Here is a 20473-nt window from a genome sequence, read left to right on the forward strand (position 1 = left end):
AGAATTTTCACAACCAATTCAAAGAATCATTTCTGTATACTGCCCGTCAGGAGATCCAAAAGCAAGACGAACTTCAACATCCTCGATTTTTATCTGGACTCTACCAACGAAATCGTTTTAGGCGGTGACTTCAACTTTGTCGAGAAAGAAATAGACAGAATAGGAAACACTTGCAATAAAAGTGAAACAAAAATTTTCCAAGTCCAGAAAGATCTGTTTGATTTAATAGACATTTGGCGCAAAATGAACCCCCATAAACGTGAATCCACATATCATCAGAATAACTCTTACTTCCGCCTGAATAGATTTTACATCTCTAGTCACCTCCATCAGATAACATCGGAATGCGAAATCCTTCCGAATCACTTAACTAATCATAGCGATGTTATCTTGACATTGGACTCCTCAAAGAAAAACTGCAAATCCAGACATAGAGCAACTACGCCCTGGAAAATGAACGTAAACCTATTAAAAGATGTCGACTTCCTTACCGAGGCAACCCAAGCGGTATTTGACATCACAAAAGAAAATGACTGTGATTGGTGGGAAACTATGAAAAGAAATATTAAAAACATAGCAGTTAAAATAAGTATAAGTAGAGAGAAACAGCGACGTAAGGAATACGATGACGGGATACGAGATCTAAAACAGGCATATATAGACGAAATCTTACACCCTGGTAAACACCAAACAGCCATTGCAAACGCAAAAACCAAACTAAAGGTATATCATGAGAACCGTTTATATGGTGCATTTATTCGCTCTCGTGCAGAGCTCTGTGAACAGGAAACCCATCCGTCCAAGAAATTTTATCAAATGGAACGAAAGCATAATAAATCTAAAACGATCAGCACAATAAAAAATGAAAAAAAGAAAACAATAACTGATGATGAAGAAATGAGAAAATTTATTCACCAATACTACTCAAAAATTTTCGAAAGGAAAAATTTTCACGAAGGAAAGGCACGAGAATTTATGTCCCGAATGCCAAAACTTAACAATAAGCAGAGTATTGAGCTAAATAGAAACATCACTTATGAAGAATGCAAGGCAGTGCTTAATAGCATGCCAAATAACAAATTGCCAGGACCGGATGGGCTACCCGCTGAATTCTATAAACAATTTTTTCCCCTGATAGGGCACCGTTACGTCAATATGATCAACAGCTCCGTAAAAACCAACAAACTCGTTAAAGGCTTTAATCACGGAATAATCACCCTCATTCCTAAAACCGACAAAAAGGAAGAATTAACGGAAATCACAAACTGGAGACCCATCTCACTGCTAAATACCGATTACAAAATCCTCACTAAAGTCCTCGCTACTAGGCTGCAGACCTGCATCCCCTCGATCATTGATGAGCACCAAACCTGGGCATAAAAAACCGTTCGATACTCTAACATCTTTCTCTCGCAATCCATCTTCGAGTTAGCCAGCCAATGTCACGACACATGCGGCCTGCTACAAATAGACCTTCGTAAAGCCTTTGATAGCGTTGGGCACGACTACCTTTGGTCAATTCTAAATCACATCAACATTAGAGAAAACTATCTCAAATGGATAAACCTTTGTTACGAAAACGCCACCAGCCAAATATTGGTAAACAGAAAACTTACAGAAAAATGTAACCTGTACAGCTCTGTACGCCACGGCTGTCCATTATCCATGCTTCTTTTTATTATTTGCATGGAACCTCTATTCCGACACATTACAGCCGACGCCAATATCAAAGGCTACCGTCTCCCAAACAATCCGGACAACGAGATCAAATACACTGCATATGCGGATGACATAACTTTGTTTCTCACTGACACAGGCAGTATTAAAATGGTGAGCGTAATTTTTGAAAAATTTAAAAATACCTCCGGGAAATGAATCCACAAAAATGCGAGGGACTTTGGGTTGGTGCCTGGGAAAACCTCCCATCACACTACTTAGGATTTAACTGGTCCACGACATATATGAAAAGCTTGGGAATCCCGATAGGTAAAACTAGCAATGATCAATGAAACAAAATATCGAAAAGGTGAGAAAGGCTTCCTACATCTGGAGAGGAAGAAACATCTCAATTACTGGTAAAGCTAAATTAGCAAATGCCAAACTTCTAAGCCCTTTTTGGTATCTTATTCACACGCAACCACTCCCCAAGAAAGCGGTGACACAAATCAATAGATGATGTGCCACTTTCATCTGGAGTTCAAACTTCGAACCGATAAGAAGAACGACATTATATAATAGCTTAGAAAACGGTGGAGCTGGCTTATTGGAGGTCTCCCTGAAAACATTAGTTCAAAGAATCAAAGTGATAAACAACATAACTACTGAGAAGAAACAAAATAAAACCACCAACAATACTGCTCGAAATGGTGCGATGCTACAAAACAATGAAAAAAATCTTCTCCGACGAAATCATCTTTACGAAAACACCAAAGGAGCTCTATAATAAAGTTATAGATAAACTTATTCCAATACCCCAACACCGTATACATTGAATCAATATGAAAAGTAAAAGCATAATTAAAATCGTTTCGAAATTAAATATCCCTAGTAAAGCGAAAACCATCTTTTGGAAACTTCATCATAACTGCCTACAAACAAACGAATGGAGAAAGCAGAAAAAACTGACACAGTGCGCAGACTGTCCCATATGCTACAACACGGAAACGCTTCAACACGCAATTCTGGAGTGCAAACACACAAACCTACTTTGGGCAACATTAAGTAACAAATGTTCTCTAACAAAAACGCACAATATAGAAGACATCAAATGGCCTTGTGAGTATACTGAGACAAAACATCAACTAATCATCCTAATCATCGCGATCAATGCAATCTGGACATGCAGAAATTTATCCTATTACAAAAAGACAAACGAATTAATCACCCTGTCCATTTTTAAAAACCTAATGGAAAATCAACGACAACTGCTGGAGTACAAAAACCAGAACTTTACGAATATTGAAAAAGAGAACTAAATAAAGACTGGTCTCATTATTGAACGTAACGGTTCACTACAACTAAATCTGTAATGCTGTTGTAAACTATTCCTATTGTAACTATTTTATAACTTGTTCATATAAGAACAAATTGGATATGTATATAATTAATTATTTTTCTGATAATAAAGTTATTTTTTTCGAAAAAAACAGCGGCCATACCACGCTAGTAGAGACTGGACCCGTCGTGTGAGCTGGACGTGAAATGGGGCGCTCTACAACTGGCGACTCTCAAAGTGTAAGTGGTGAAAGCCACCGTTTGTCTGATTCGGATATTTTACGTTTACTAAACTTCCCAAATGATACGGACTGGAGAAATACTTTACTTTTTATCGTCGATCCCGGCAGTGGACCGTACGAGTTACAGGACTTTGTCCCGGCGGTGAGTGAAGTTATACGGATTAAACGATATCGTCCATTTCGGCGCGAGCGTGGTCACGCATGTCTACACTATCAGGCTAAAGAACGAAAGTGCGGTGAATTCTCTGTTAAATTTAAAAGAGATACAAGTGAAAGGTAAGCGTTGTAGAATTATTCCAATAGAAAACAGAAAAGTATTACTTAACATCCACTGGTTACCCCCAGTATTTTCGCATGAACTAGTAAACCGACATTTTATTAACTACGGTAGAATATTGAAGGCTGAATTTGTAAAATTGAATGTTTCCGGGCTGGAGCACGTGCTGGCGAACAAACGTAGAATTTGGCTGGAACTTAAGCAAGGAATCGGAACCGAAAACTTATCATACTTTATTCGGGTTAAAGGCATGACCGGCTCGGTCGTGATCGCTGGCAGGCCGTTATTCTGCTACCGTTGCAAAGGTTTTGGACATATCAGACGTAACTGTATTGCCAAAAAATGCGAAAAATGTTATAAATTCGGGCACGTAACGGAATCGTGCCTAGGAAAAACGGCCGCTTCTGTCGTGGCTACAAGTAGCACGTGGTCCGACATTGTAGACAAAGAGTTGGAGAACAATAGGTTAACACGTGCAGACAACACACCCTCGTTACCAGGAACAGTTACGCCCGCGGCATTTCCTCTTGTCGAAAAGAACAAAAGCGAAGAATCTTCGAAGAACACGCCAGTTACTGAATCATCACTTGAAAATATTCCTGACAAACAAAGAAAGAAAAAGCGCAGGAGAAAAATTAAATTTACTTCATCGTTTAATCTGAACGAAGAAAGAAAAAAACAGACAGTCACGTCGGTAAACAGAACATAGATTCTGCAGAACCATTGGCAATTACAAATAAATACAAGGTGTTGAACAGCATAAGCCAGGAGGAAATGCCTCGTGAAAATTTAATAGTAAAAGAGGACTCTCAGTCAGAGGAGCATAAAATGGAACATACAGGTAGTACGAATCAAGAGATTATGATTATCCCACCACAATGCAAGATAAAATATGCCTTATAACCGCAAATATAAACGAGCTTAACGATAACCACAAGCAGAACTTATTATTGCATTACATGTTACAAAATAATGTTGACATTGCTCTCATACAGGATACCAGATTAAGAGACAATTGGAATACTACACAGTTCCAAAATAAAATTGACAACTACTTCAAGTGCATCTGTTCGTTCGGCGACAGCACAAGCAGAGGGGTAATAATTTTTATAAAAAATGACATTGAAATAATACATACGACTAGTGACAACCAGGGTCGTATGGCTACGTGTGACGTAGCTATCGGTGATAAAATCATACGTGTCATAGCGGTATATTTTTTTAGCTAACAATGCGAAAAACCGGATAGAATTTGTTTCAAACCTGGAGGAGTTAATGGGAGTCCCCTTCGAGATTATCATGGGGGGTGACTTTAACTTCGTCGAATCTGATCTTGACAGAATCGGCAGAAATTCGAACGAACCTGAAAAAAAACGCTTTAAGCGGTTCAAAGCGAAACACGACCTAACAGATATTTGGCGTTATCTATTTCCGAACAAAAGAGAATAAACGTATCATCAAAACAAAGCCCATTCTCGTTTAGATAGATTTTACCTCACGAACAAGCTTGTAACAATGTCAACCACCTCTGAAATTGAACATTCGCACTAGTCAGATCACAGCCTTGTAAAACTCTCGATGGATTTTACGGCACGTGGAGTTAATCCGGTGGATTAAAGCAACACACATTGGAAGTTTAACGTTTCCTTACTCAACGATGTTGACTTTCTTGCCAAGATTACATCGAAGATCCTATTCGATCAGCAACACGAGAACCCCGTCAAATGGTGGCAAGATCTGAAAAACTTTACAAAACAAACTGCCATCCGAATCAGCTCGCAACGAAAAGCTGAAGCTAAACAACGGCGGCGAGAATTAATAAATAAATTAAAAGAAGCATTAGACAAAAATATAATGAACCCAGGAAATCACACAGAAAACATCCCTTTTGCCAAAGAAGAACTTAGGCACATGCAAGAAAAGAAACTGCGCGGTGTATTCATCCGTTCTCGAGCAGAGTTTCACAGCATAGAGGGTAAACCCACGAAACGCTTCTACCAACTAGAAAAGAAGCATATAAAAAGCAAAACAATTAAGGAAGTAAACATAAACAGGAGTATCACGACGGACAACAAAACGATACAGACAACATACCTCAACTATTACGAAGGCCTGTTAGCCGGGAAACATTACCATTCCGAAAGTGCCAAAAATTTTGTTTCCCTTTTGCCGGTGCTGTCTCCCGACAGAAACAGCTCTCTAAACGAAGATATCACATACAACGAATGCCTATGGATACTAAAATCCATACCGAACAATAAAACTCCGGGACCGGATGGGTTACCAGTGGAATTTTACAAGCAATTCTTTCCGCTCATCGGTCTTAAACTGGTGCTGATGTATAACTCATGTATCTCTGATAAGCAAGTACCGGATAATTTTAGTCAAGGGATAATAACACTTATTTTGAAATCCAAAACTGCGGCGGAATTAAAAGAGATTAATAACTGGAGACCTATATCCCTTCTAAACACCGATTACAAAATATTAACCAAAATCCTAGCCAACCGTTTACAAAAAGTCATCTCTGAGCTAATCAATAGTGCGCAAACTTGCGGGATAAAAGGTCGCTGCATTCACACTAATATCCTCCTGGCACAAACAATATACGACCTTGTTCAAAATAACTTTGACCCTTGTTGTTTTTTGCAAATTGATTTGAGGAGAGCATTCGATAACATCTGTCATGACTATTTGTGGAACGTGCTCGAGCACTGCAATGTCGGTAAAAGCTTTATTACCTGGATAAGGCTCTGTTACGAAAGTGCACACAGCCAGTTACTTATTAATAAGCAACTGACTGAATAGTTTAGGATAGGGTGCTCTGTACAACAGGGATGTCCTCTGTCTATGTTGCTTTTCGTCTTGTGCTTAGAACCATTCTTTTGCTACCTAAGGACATCGCACTCGTTCAACGGATATCACCCGCCAAACGATAGAAACACGGAAATTAAGTATCTATCATACGCAGACGACATTACTTTAGTTCTGACGAGTTTAGACAGTATTCAAAAAATAAAACCCTTATTTGCGGATTTTGAGAAGACCTCTGGGACAGCAATAAACCCAACAAAATGCACTGGCTTGTGGACAGGAGCATGAAAAGACCTACTAAACACTTACGCTGGATTTAAGTGGGGTAAAAATAATTTAAAAATCCTAGAAACGTTTATGGGAGAAAATACCAATATTCAATGAAATGACATAATAAATAAAGCCGCATTCCACTGGAGTGGAAGAAACTTTTCCCTGTATGGCAGAGCAAGAGTAGCCAACACAAAAATCTAATTGCAATTTTGGTTTCTGTTAAGAACACGGCCTTTAACAAAAGGGGTGGCCAAAAGAATAAATAGGATCACAGCCAGCTTTGTATGGTCCTCGAGTTATGAACCAATCAGGAGAACATCTATCTATAACAACATAAAAAATGCTGGCCCAGCTTTAATCGATATATCTGTAAAAGCGATTGTAAGTAGAATCTCCCTCATTTATAATTTATATAAATACACGCCTTGGACCCCGATAGCGAAAAGTCTACAACAACCTTAAATTCCTAACATAATTGTGACGACCGAAAGGCTAAACAAAAGTTACAAGTTACCCATCCTATTAAAAGACGTCATACGTTGCTACAAATACCTAACCGAATTCTTTAACGAGGAAACAATTTTCACTACTAAACCTTAAAACCTTCATTGGATGCTCGTAGATACTAAAATACCAAAACCCCAAATTCTTGTGCTCGACCAGCAATTGTCGAATAGTAAAATAATCAACACTGTCTTTAAATTACCTATAAAAAACAAAGATAAAAGTACTTTCTGGAGAATCTACCATAACGCCTCCAAACCAACGAATGGAAATTGAACAGAAATCAACAAAACATTAGCGACTGTCCAATCTGCAAGCAGACTGAAACTTCTCAGCACGCAATTTTCGATTGCATGCACGCGAAAACTCTTTGGAATTTCCTTCAAAAAATGCCTTTTTCTGATTCCACATACCATAGGTGAGCTTCGTAGGCTTGAAATAAATGAATTGTCTGTGCAGGTGATTGCCTCCATCGTAATCATAATAGAGACAATATGGAGAAGCAGATGCACGGCCTTCTTCCAAAAAGTCACGAATATTTGCACCTTCGTAAAGTGCAAACTCAATCTCACTCAGTTAGTTGAAACTGTAATCTGACAAACAAAACACAAAGTGGAACAGTAGGAAAAAGTTGGAAAGAAACTGGGTTTTTTATAACCAGCAATGATAAAATGTGTTTAAACGTCTAGTATGAATTGTAAAGCATAATTTTCTTGCTTTGGTTAATTCAATTACTTTAATGTAAATTCGCTTAACGAATATTATGAAACATTGAAGAAACGTATGTAAATATCTGTATGGTTAGATTATAGCACCTTGTTGTTCATCTATGAACGCTGCGTGTTGTACATATCTTTGTATAAAGTAGTAATTTGAATAATAAATTTTTTTTTTTGGAAACAAAAGCGGCCATACCACGCTGAAAATACCGGTTCTCGTCCGATCACCGAAGTCAAGCAGCGTCGGGCCCGGTCAGTACTTGGGACGGAGACGACCTGGGAATACCGGGTGCTGCTGTCACTATTTTTTTGCTTTCGTTCTTCCACCTATCTCTTTTTCTTTGGTCTAATAAAATTTATCAGTACCTGGCGCAGTAATTTCTATTTAATCAAGCAAACATTTCTTTTCTATATTTGTGGCTAGGTAATTCAAGATGGCGGCCTAATCGGTTGCGACTGGCGATGCTCCCGACTGTGACTGTTGGAAGCGAGACGCGATGCCGACGATCCCCGTGGCGGCTGTTGCCAGAGAGACGCGATCACGTGACCACCTCGAAAAAACGCCAACGCGTAACTAAAAAAAAATGTGCGTTCCATGTATAAACTAATACTACTATTACTAAGTATACGAAAAAAAACAAATATTTTTCTCACCTACACCACCTACACGAAGGCTGTCATTTCCGCTTTTTTTTTTGGCAACGACGACTTGCTGACCGGTTTTCGATTCGGCTTGGGACGCTTCTTTTCTTTTCTTTGCCCGTTTGACATTCCCACTTGTACTTTCCATCCCCTTAGTTTCCGTTTCTTCCTTTTTGTTTCGGGGTTCTGGGGCGGTAGAGCCCGCAAAGGCCGCGTTGTTTAGAATGCATTCCAAGCACAGCAAGTGCCATACGGAGGAAAACACTTTTTCCCAAGAAATGTGTCCGCATATACCCCTAAAAGTACCTTCAAAAGCGGAAGAGTTCCTTTTACAATAAGCGAATTTCATAGCCACGGAGTTCCTGTCGGCACGGTACACCAACTTCGACGCACGAACACAAGCGGTACAAACGGCTTCAACATGTTGCAAACCTAGTTTTACGGCCAATTTCACGTCAGACGGAATTCTCTCGTCCATCCCCAAATCGTTAAATTTGCTTCCAAGCAATTCAAAAGACATTAACGAATCACACATAGTCCAGAATTTTTCCCAAATTATCACACTTCAATCGACATTATTATTATTCTCAGGTTATTCTCTTTCTTTCTAAAATTCCATAAAAAACGAAATAAACAAAACGCAAAACGTCAAAAATAAACCTCGATACGAAAAAAAAGAAACACGTACCGTAAAGAGAGCAGTAAAAAAATTCTAAGAAACCTAACAACAAAAATGTCTCGGATACGCCACAACCTTGCAAACGAAAACGAAAATTTGCATAATTTCACCGCAAAAAAAAAGCCGAAGCGATTTGCATAAAGAAGTGCCAAATTACAAAATAAGCACTCTACACTCTCCGGTGCCGAGATTTCCAAACGATAGCAGATGCCGTAATCGCGTATCGCTCGCAACAGTCGCCGTCAGGAGCATCGCCTGTCGCAACAGGTACGGCCGCCATCTTAAATTACCTAGCCACATATTAACCAACATTTTTTTTCTATACCCTGTACATTGCTTTTAAAATTCTCACTGTCAATTACAAAGGGTACACTGGGCGTTTAAATGCCTTTATCACGTGTGAAACAACATACTACAGACAGCTATCATCAAAATCAAGCAACAGCCTATTATATATATTTAAATTTACTAAAAATTCCAATGGCACAAGTCATTAAATGTGAAATATATTTATAATGTAGGTTTAGAATTAAATAGAATTTGTCTATACAAAACAGATAAAAAGAGAGCGACGGTGGCGACAATTCGCTGTTTAATTTGCATAAATTTGAGCTTCTGTTATTCTGGGCAACATTTCGAATGAAAATCATTCGTTTCGTTTGGATGCAATTTTTTCCTAGGAAGCGATAAAGGTAAAAGATCGGACCTCCGCCAACTTTGACCTATCGACCCGCAAGTTTCGTTAGCTCCTCACTGATAACGAGAAAGGCTTAAGTTTAAAATTTGAGCTCTCTAGACCCAGTAGTGTTTTTTCTCTAAGAGCATCAGCACCGCCAAATGAATAAGTAAAAGAAGAAAAAGAAAGAAAAGAAGAAAGAAAGAAAAATACAGCTTTTATGGCCATCTTTGCACTTAAATTGCTTATATTTCGGCGACCCCTTTATAGAAAAACCTGAAGTTCTACACGCTACCTAAGAAAGCAAGTGTCTTCCGAACGAGATATTCACATTTACTACAGACGTTTGGATGGCGGAGAAATCGACAACTCTGATTCCTGTATATGTAGTCAGTCAGTGAATATTTCACTTGGCGCTGCGTGACTGCCGTGACTCTGGATACTGCGGAACGGCATTTTGGTGAATTCGGCGCTGTGAAAGCAGGAGAGCGGTTATGTTGGTGAATTTCCGAACACCTATTACATTTTTTAGTTCATTGCCAAACTGTCGTACTCATTTTAATTACTTTATCACGTTTTATCGTCTGTTTCTATATTAAAAATGTTTCCATGTGGATGGAAATAAATATCAATAGAAGTAGAAACGTTTTTAATGGATCTAAAAGTGTGCAATTTTAATATTTATCGAATTTTTAAAAATTAAATTTCATTTTAAACGTTTTGTTTTATGCAGTTAACGATTTGGCAAGTGAGATGCTCATATATTTAGAGAAATCAGCTTCTACAAATTATACAATTCTGTCCATTGCCATAACACAAAACCTTTGTGAAAATAGAGAAAACGCGCTGACGAATAACCTCGAATTATTTCGTTTAATTAAAGTTCAGACTATATAACGGTGCGAGTTTCATATGGGATGTGATGCGCATGTAAACTGTAGCCGGGGAATACCAATGTAATGTATTTATTAATTTCCGTCTTGTTTTAACAATTCCATTGGATTTGGGCCTAAAGAAAATTAATTAAGAGTGAAAAGTATGTCCCGAAATAAGAGGAAACACCACATTCGTCGTCTCTGTGAAGAAACCGCGCGACGATCGATTAATTCTTATGCAAATAGAGATTTGTCCGATAGCCATTGACACTAATTGTCAAATTCGACTTTCCAAAATACCTAAATTTAGAAACATCGTAATTTAAACTTACCAACAGAAGTGCAGAATACGAAGCAAATCTAAATAAGAAATAAATAACGCTCGAAACAAGCAAATTTTTTATCGCACCAACCGAAAATCAAACCGTTGGCGATAGCGATAATCGTCCGCTCGCAACAATAGAACTCTGACAATTTGTCATTACAGAGTTTTATTGTTGCGTTGCCACGAAATTTAATATTAAAAGTTTGGCCGAATCGCGTGATTTCCGCGGACCTCTCCTTGCATATAGTCGTGCGTTAATGTTAGCGTCAATATGCAGGCAAAAACCTAATATTCTCGTATAAAGATGAATAAAAATTGCGATTTTATCATGACACTTACGACCGAAAAAAAAATAAACTTCAAGTATAGTAACCCCAATTCCATATACTTTTGCCATTTAGTTAATCAATCTGCTTAATTAATGCGCTTAAAGAAATTTCCGCTTTGTCGGGAACACTTGTATACCTCGGCTACTCATTATTGTTGTTTGGCTCTTTGTTTGAGTCATCCATTTTTAGTTTCACTGTACTAAGCTACAAAATAAAATGCCAAATGAAAAGCCTGAAGTTAAAAATAAGCGCTGCCATTGTTGTGTTCACTAAACGGTGTAGGCGAACTCGCAGAATGGCGTATGGGTTTTACCTGGTAAAAGTCACGATTTTGCTGAAAAACGACTTTGAAAATTTCGGGGTTTCAGTCGTCTGCAAACTTTTTCGACAGTCGACCCCTTCAACCTTCCTACTTACTGTTAAGCTACGTAATCATAATGGGACAAGCAAACAAGAATTTTATTGGCCTGCAATTGGAAAAAAAAACCGTAGACTGTCCGTCTTTTCCTTATCTCGAGAACGGAGTTAGATAGATGAAAGATATGGACAACAGGAGATTCGACTATGTACTAACTGTGTCCGACGCAAACCAAAATTCACGTTATTTCAATTGAAAAATTTTTTCCCCCTAAAAGAGTTAGATAGATGACCGGCACGACTCTATTGTTAAAGGTAAAGTATGACGTACAGGGGCTGATTTGGAAAGAATAGCATATAATTTAAATGAAATAAATGAAAACTTGCAAGCCAACATTGTGACAATAAAAGAATTGCTGGTGTGATCTTTCGATTGTTTATTATTTATAATATTACATATATCTAGACAGATGCATTATATAATAAGTCTTATTAAATTAGTAAAATTGTCAATTTTTAATAAACTTTTTTCCATCGATTCCTGTCGAGCGCTTTCAAAAGACCTGGTTTAAAGTGTATTTAGCGTGGAATGCGAAGGGAAGTGGGACGAAAAGCGATACTGGAGGCGCGAATTGGCTACGAATATGCATAAGTGATGCTGTAAAGGCAGTTTGTTTTCGACAGCGGCCACACCACGCTGAGAACCGGTTCGGCCGTCGTGTGAGCAAGACGTGTAATGGCGCGCTCTACAACTGGCGACTCTCAAAGTGTAAGTGGTGAAAGCCACCGTTTGTCTGATTCGGATATTTTACGTTTACTAAACTTCCCAAATGATACGGACTGGAGAAATACTTTACTTTTTATCGTCGATCCCGGCAGTGGACCGTACGAGTTACAGGACTTTGTTCCGGCAGTGAGTGAAGTCATACAGTTAAACGATATCGTCCATTTCGACGCGAGCGTGGTCACGCACGTCTACACTATCGGGCTAAAGAACGAAAGTGCGGTGAATTCTCTGTTAAATTTAAAAGAGATACAAGTGAAAGGTAAGCGTTGTAGAATTTTACCAATAGAAAACAGAAAGGTAGTAATTAACATTTACTGGTTACCTCTAGTATTTTCGCATGAACTAGTAAACCGACATTTTATTAACTACGGTAGAATATTGAAAGCCGAATTCTTAAAACTGAATGCTCCCGGGCTGGAGCACGTGCTAACGAACAAACGTAGAATTTGGTTGGAACTGAAGCAAATAATCGGAATTGAAAGCTTACCATACTTTATTAAGGTTAAAGGCATGACCGGATCGGTCGTGATCGCGGGTAGGCCGTTACTCTGCTACCGCTGCAAAGGTTTTGGGCATATCAGACGTAATTGTACTGCCAAAAAATGCGAAAAATGTTTTAGATTCGGACACGTAACGGAATCGTGCGTAGGAAAAACGGCCGCTTCCGTCGTGGCTACAGGTGGCACGTGGGCCGAAATCGTAGACAAAGAGTTGGAGAACAATAGATTAACACGTGCAGACAACACACCCTTACTACCAGGAACGGTTACGCCCGCGGCATTTCCTATTGTTGAACAGTACAAAAGCGAACAACCGTTGAAAAACACGCCAGGTACTGCCGTAGCTCAAAACTCGTCAGGTAATGAATCATCACCTGAAAATATCCCGGACCATCAAAGAAAGAAAAAGTGTAGGAGAAAAATAAAATTTACTCCTTCGTTCAATCTCAACGAAGAAAGAAATAAAACAGATAGTAACACTGGTAAACAGATCATAGATTCTGCTGAACCAGTAACAATCACAAATAAATACGAGGTGTTAAATACCATAAGCCAAGAGGAAAAGCCCCGAGAAAATTCAATAGTAAAAGAGGACCCTCAGTCAGATGAACAGGAAATGGAACATACAGGTAGTACGAACCAAAAGGTCATGATTATCCCACCACAATGCGAAATAAATTATGCCTGATATCCGCAAATATTAACGGTCTTAACGATAACCACAAGCAAAACCTATTATTGCATTACATGTTACATAATAGTGTTGACATTGCTCTCGTACAGGATACCAGATTAAGAGACAACTGGAATACTACACAGTTCCAAAATAAAATTGGCAACTACTTCAAATGCGTCTGTTCTTTCGGCGACAGCTCAAGCAGAGGGGTAATAATCTTTATAAAAAATGACATTGAAATTTTACACATGTTTAGTGACAACCAAGGTCGTATGGCCACATGTGATGTAGCTATCGGTGATGAAATCTTACGTATCACTGCGGTATATTTCCCAGCCAACAATGCGAAAAACCGGATAGAATTCATTTCAAACATGGAGGAGTTAATGGAAGTCCCCTTCGAGATTATTATGGGGGGTGACTTTAACTTCGTCGAATCTGATCGTGACAGAATCGGCAGAAATTCGAACGAACCTGAAAAAAAACGCTTTAAACGGTTTAAAGCGAAGCACGACCTGACAGATATTTGGCGTTATCTTTTTCCGAACAAAAGAGAATACACGTACCACCAAAACAAAGCCCATTCTCGTTTAGATAGATTTTATCTCACGAGTAAGCTTATTACAATGACAACCACTTCTGATATTGAGCCATCGCATTGGTCGGATCACAGCCTGGTAAAACTCTCGATGGATTTTACGCCACGTGGAGCTTCACCGATAAACAAAAGCAACACGCACTAGAAGATTAACGTTTCCCTGCTCAACGATGTTGACTTTCTTGCTGAAATTACTTCGAAGATCTTGTTCGATCAGCGTCACGTGAACCCCGTCAAATGGTGGCTAGATCTGAAAAACTTCACAAAACAAACTGCCATTCGTATTAGCTCCCAACGTAAAGCCGAAGCCAAACAACGGCGGCAAGAATTAATAAACAAACTGAAATCGGCTGTAGAGAAAAATATAACGAACCCAGGAGATCACACGAAAGACATTCTTTTTGCCAGAGAAGAACTAAAACACATGCAAGAAGAAAAACTGCGAGGTGTATTCATTCGTTCTCGAGCTGAGTTTCATAGTATGGAAGGAAAACCCACGAAACGCTTCTACCAACTTGAAAAGAAGCAAATAAAAAGCAAAACAATTAAAGAAGTAAACGTAAACAGAAATAGCACGACAGATAACAAAACAATACAGACTACATACCTCAACTACTACAAAGACCTGTTAGCCGAAAAACACTATTTTTCCGAAAGCGCCAAAAAATTTGTTTCCCTTCTACCGATTCTGCCTCCCGGCAGAAATAGCCCCCTTAACAAGGATATCACATACGACGAAAGCCAATGGATACTTAAATCCATGCCGAACAATAAAACTCCGGGACCAGATGGACTACCGGTGGAATTTTATAAGCAATTTTTCCCGCTCATCAGTCACAAACTGGCGCAGATGTATAACTCATTCATCTCTGGTGAGCAGTTTCCGGATAATTTTAGTCAAGGGATAATAACACTCATCCCGAAAACCAAAATTGCGGAGGAATTAAAAGAGATTAAAAACTGGAGACCCATATCTCTTCTAAACACTGATTATAAAATTTTAACTAAAATCCTAGCCAACCGGTTACAAAACGTCATCTCTGAGCTGATCAACAAAGAGCAAACTTGCGGAATAAAAGGTCGCTGCATTCATACTAACATCCTCCTAGCACAGACGATACACGACCTTGTTCAAAATAACTTCGACTCTTGTTGCTTCTTGCAAATTGATTTGAGGAGAGCATTCGATAACATCTGTCATGACTATTTGTGGAGCATTCTCGAACATTGCAATGTTGGTAAAAGCTTCATAGCCTGGACAAAGCTATGTTACGCAAATGCACATAGCCAATTGCTTATTAATAATCAACTGACCGAAAAGTTCAGGATAGGGTGCTCAGTACGACAAGGATGTCCTCTGTCCATGTTGCTTTTCGTCCTATGCTTAGAACCTCTATTTTGTTACCTTAAAACTTCGCACTCGATCAGCGGATATCACCCGCCAAACGACAAAAACACAGAGATAAAGTATCTATCATACGCAGATGACATCACTCTAGTTCTGACGAGCTTAAACAGTATTCCAAGAATAAAACCTATATTTGAGGAATTCGAGAAAGCCTCTGGGACAGGAATAAATCCTACAAAATGCACTGGTTTGTGGATGGGAGCATGGAAAGACCTACCAAACACCTACGCAGGTTTTAAGTGGAGTAAAAAAAATTTAAAAATTCTAGGAACGCTTATAGGAGAAAACACCAATACTCAATGGATCGACATAATAAATAAAATAAATAAAACTGCATTCCACTGGAGTGGGAGAAATTTTTCCCTGTACGGCAGAGCAAGAGTAGCCAATACAAAAATCTTATCACAATTTTGGTACCTGTTAAGAACCCAGCCTTTGACCAAGGGGTGGCCAAAAAAATCAATAGGATCACAGCAAGCTTTGTATGGTCCTCGAGTTACGAACCAATCAGGAGAACAACCATCTATAACAGCATCGAAAATGCTGGCCTATCCTTATTCGATATATCTGTAAAAGCGATTGTAAGTAGGATTTCTCTTATTAATAACTTATATAAATACACGCCTTGGACCCCGATAGCAAAAAGTCTTCTTCAGCCTTATATTCCTAACATAATTGTGACGACAGAAAGGCTGGACAAAAGTTACAAGTTACCCGCTTTATTAAAAAACGTTACCAGTTGCTATAAATACCTAACCGATTTCTTTAACGATGACACAATTTTCACCACTAAACCCCAAAAGCTATATTGGATGCTTGTGGATACCATAATACCAAAACCGCAAATTCTTGTACTCGACCAGCATTTGTCGAATAGTAAAATAATCAGCACTGTCTTGAAACTACCTATTAAAAACAAAGCTAAAAGTACCTTCTGGAGAATCTATCATAACTGCCTCCAAACCAACGAATGGAAATTAAACAGAAACCAACAAAACAGTGGTGATTGTCCAATCTGCAAGCAGACAGAAACCTTTCAGCACGCAATTTTCGATTGCACGCACGCAAAAAATCTTTGGAACTTCGTACAAAAAAAATGCCTTTTTACTATCCCACAAACAATAGGTGAGCTCCGTAGACTTGATATGAACAATTTGTCTGTGCAAGTGATTGCCTGCATTGCAATCATAATAGAGTCAATATGGAGAAGCAGATGCACGGCCTTCTTCCAAAAAGTCACAAATATCTGTACGTTTGTAAAGTGCAAACTCTACCTAACTCAGTTAATTGAAACTGTCCCCTATCAAACAAATCACAAAAAGTGGTACGATAAAAAAAGTTGGGAAAATACTGGGTTGTTTATAACCAACTATGATAAAATGTGTGTAAACGTCTAAGATTAATTGTAAAGCATAAGTCTCTTGTTCTGGTTAACTCTACTACCTTAATGTAACTTTGCGTATCGATTGTTATGTAACATTTAAAGAGTGTATGTAAATGTCTCTATATTAATTCATTGTACTATTTTGTGCAGCTACAAACGCTGTGTATTGTAAATATCTTTGTACATCTTAGTATTTAAATAATAAAATTTGTCTTTAAAAAAAAAAAAAAAAAAAAAAAAAAAACAGCGGCCATACCACGCTGAAAATACCGGTTCTCGTCCGATCACCGAAGTCAAGCAGCGTCGGGCCCGGTCAGTACTTGGGACGGAGACGACCTGGGAATACCGGGTGCTGCTGTCACTATTTTTTTGCTTTCGTTCTTCCACCTATCTCTTTTTCTTTGGTCTAATAAAATTTATCAGTACCTGGCGCAGTAATTTCTATTTAATCAAGCAAACATTTCTTTTCTATACCCTGTACATTGCTTTTAAAATTCTCACTGTCAATTACAAAGGGTACACTGGGCGTTTAAATGCCTTTATCACGTGTGAAACAACATACTACAGACAGCTATCATCAAAATCAAGCAACAGCCTATTATATATATTTAAATTTACTAAAAATTCCAATGGCACAAGTCATTAAATGTGAAATATATTTATAATGTAGGTTTAGAATTAAATAGAATTTGTCTATACAAAACAGATAAAAAGAGAGCGACGGTGGCGACAATTCGCTGTTTAATTTGCATAAATTTGAGCTTCTGTTATTCTGGGCAACATTTCGAATGAAAATCATTCGTTTCGTTTGGATGCAATTTTTTCCTAGGAAGCGATAAAGGTAAAAGATCGGACCTCCGCCAACTTTGACCTATCGACCCGCAAGTTTCGTTAGCTCCTCACTGATAACGAGAAAGGCTTAAGTTTAAAATTTGAGCTCTCTAGACCCAGTAGTGTTTTTTCTCTAAGAGCATCAGCACCGCCAAATGAATAAGTAAAAGAAGAAAAAGAAAGAAAAGAAGAAAGAAAGAAAAATACAGCTTTTATGGCCATCTTTGCACTTAAATTGCTTATATTTCGGCGACCCCTTTATAGAAAAACCTGAAGTTCTACACGCTACCTAAGAAAGCAAGTGTCTTCCGAACGAGATATTCACATTTACTACAGACGTTTGGATGGCGGAGAAATCGACAACTCTGATTCCTGTATATGTAGTCAGTCAGTGAATATTTCACTTGGCGCTGCGTGACTGCCGTGACTCTGGATACTGCGGAACGGCATTTTGGTGAATTCGGCGCTGTGAAAGCAGGAGAGCGGTTATGTTGGTGAATTTCCGAACACCTATTACATTTTTTAGTTCATTGCCAAACTGTCGTACTCATTTTAATTACTTTATCACGTTTTATCGTCTGTTTCTATATTAAAAATGTTTCCATGTGGATGGAAATAAATATCAATAGAAGTAGAAACGTTTTTAATGGATCTAAAAGTGTGCAATTTTAATATTTATCGAATTTTTAAAAATTAAATTTCATTTTAAACGTTTTGTTTTATGCAGTTAACGATTTGGCAAGTGAGATGCTCATATATTTAGAGAAATCAGCTTCTACAAATTATACAATTCTGTCCATTGCCATAACACAAAACCTTTGTGAAAATAGAGAAAACGCGCTGACGAATAACCTCGAATTATTTCGTTTAATTAAAGTTCAGACTATATAACGGTGCGAGTTTCATATGGGATGTGATGCGCATGTAAACTGTAGCCGGGGAATACCAATGTAATGTATTTATTAATTTCCGTCTTGTTTTAACAATTCCATTGGATTTGGGCCTAAAGAAAATTAATTAAGAGTGAAAAGTATGTCCCGAAATAAGAGGAAACACCACATTCGTCGTCTCTGTGAAGAAACCGCGCGACGATCGATTAATTCTTATGCAAATAGAGATTTGTCCGATAGCCATTGACACTAATTGTCAAATTCGACTTTCCAAAATACCTAAATTTAGAAACATCGTAATTTAAACTTACCAACAGAAGTGCAGAATACGAAGCAAATCTAAATAAGAAATAAATAACGCTCGAAACAAGCAAATTTTTTATCGCACCAACCGAAAATCAAACCGTTGGCGATAGCGATAATCGTCCGCTCGCAACAATAGAACTCTGACAATTTGTCATTACAGAGTTTTATTGTTGCGTTGCCACGAAATTTAATATTAAAAGTTTGGCCGAATCGCGTGATTTCCGCGGACCTCTCCTTGCATATAGTCGTGCGTTAATGTTAGCGTCAATATGCAGGCAAAAACCTAATATTCTCGTATAAAGATGAATAAAAATTGCGATTTTATCATGACACTTACGACCGAAAAAAAAATAAACTTCAAGTATAGTAACCCCAATTCCATATACTTTTGCCATTTAGTTAATCAATCTGCTTAATTAATGCGCTTAAAGAAATTTCCGCTTTGTCGGGAACACTTGTATACCTCGGCTACTCATTATTGTTGTTTGGCTCTTTGTTTGAGTCATCCATTTTTAGTTTCACTGTACTAAGCTACAAAATAAAATGCCAAATGAAAAGCCTGAAGTTAAAAATAAGCGCTGCCATTGTTGTGTTCACTAAACGGTGTAGGCGAACTCGCAGAATGGCGTATGGGTTTTACCTGGTAAAAGTCACGATTTTGCTGAAAAACGACTTTGAAAATTTCGGGGTTTCAGTCGTCTGCAAACTTTTTCGACAGTCGACCCCTTCAACCTTCCTACTTACTGTTAAGCTACGTAATCATAATGGGACAAGCAAACAAGAATTTTATTGGCCTGCAATTGGAAAAAAAAACCGTAGACTGTCCGTCTTTTCCTTATCTCGAGAACGGAGTTAGATAGATGAAAGATATGGACAACAGGAGATTCGACTATGTACTAACTGTGTCCGACGCAAACCAAAATTCACGTTATTTCAATTGAAAAATTTTTTCCCCCTAAAAGAGTTAGATAGATGACCGGCACGACTCTATTGTTAAAGGTAAAGTATGACGTACAGGGGCTGATTTGGAAAGAATAGCATATAATTTAAATGAAATAAATGAAAACTTGCAAGCCAACATTGTGACAATAAAAGAATTGCTGGTGTGATCTTTCGATTGTTTATTATTTATAATATTACATATATCTAGACAGATGCATTATATAATAAGTCTTATTAAATTAGTAAAATTGTCAATTTTTAATAAACTTTTTTCCATCGATTCCTGTCGAGCGCTTTCAAAAGACCTGGTTTAAAGTGTATTTAGCGTGGAATGCGAAGGGAAGTGGGACGAAAAGCGATACTGGAGGCGCGAATTGGCTACGAATATGCATAAGTGATGCTGTAAAGGCAGTTTGTTTTCGACAGCGGCCATACCACGCTGAAA

General features: G+C 38.2%; 2 non-coding genes across 2 annotated transcripts; both read left to right on the plus strand.

Annotated features, from left to right (window-relative positions):
• Positions 1-8005: 8005 nt before the first annotated feature.
• Positions 8006-8124, plus strand: LOC136970755 (5S ribosomal RNA). Its single transcript, XR_010880033.1, has one exon. It is a non-coding gene; the product is annotated as a 5S ribosomal RNA (ribosomal RNA).
• A 9177-nt stretch (positions 8125-17301) lies between these two features.
• Positions 17302-17420, plus strand: LOC136970747 (5S ribosomal RNA). The gene has a single exon (XR_010880030.1). It is a non-coding gene; the product is annotated as a 5S ribosomal RNA (ribosomal RNA).
• The last annotated feature ends 3053 nt before the right edge of the window (positions 17421-20473 follow it).

The sequence above is a fragment of the Centruroides vittatus genome, unplaced genomic scaffold (assembly GCF_030686945.1).
Source record: "Centruroides vittatus isolate TY-2023 unplaced genomic scaffold, ASM3068694v2 contig_1049, whole genome shotgun sequence".
Classification (NCBI taxonomy): domain Eukaryota; kingdom Metazoa; phylum Arthropoda; class Arachnida; order Scorpiones; family Buthidae; genus Centruroides; species Centruroides vittatus.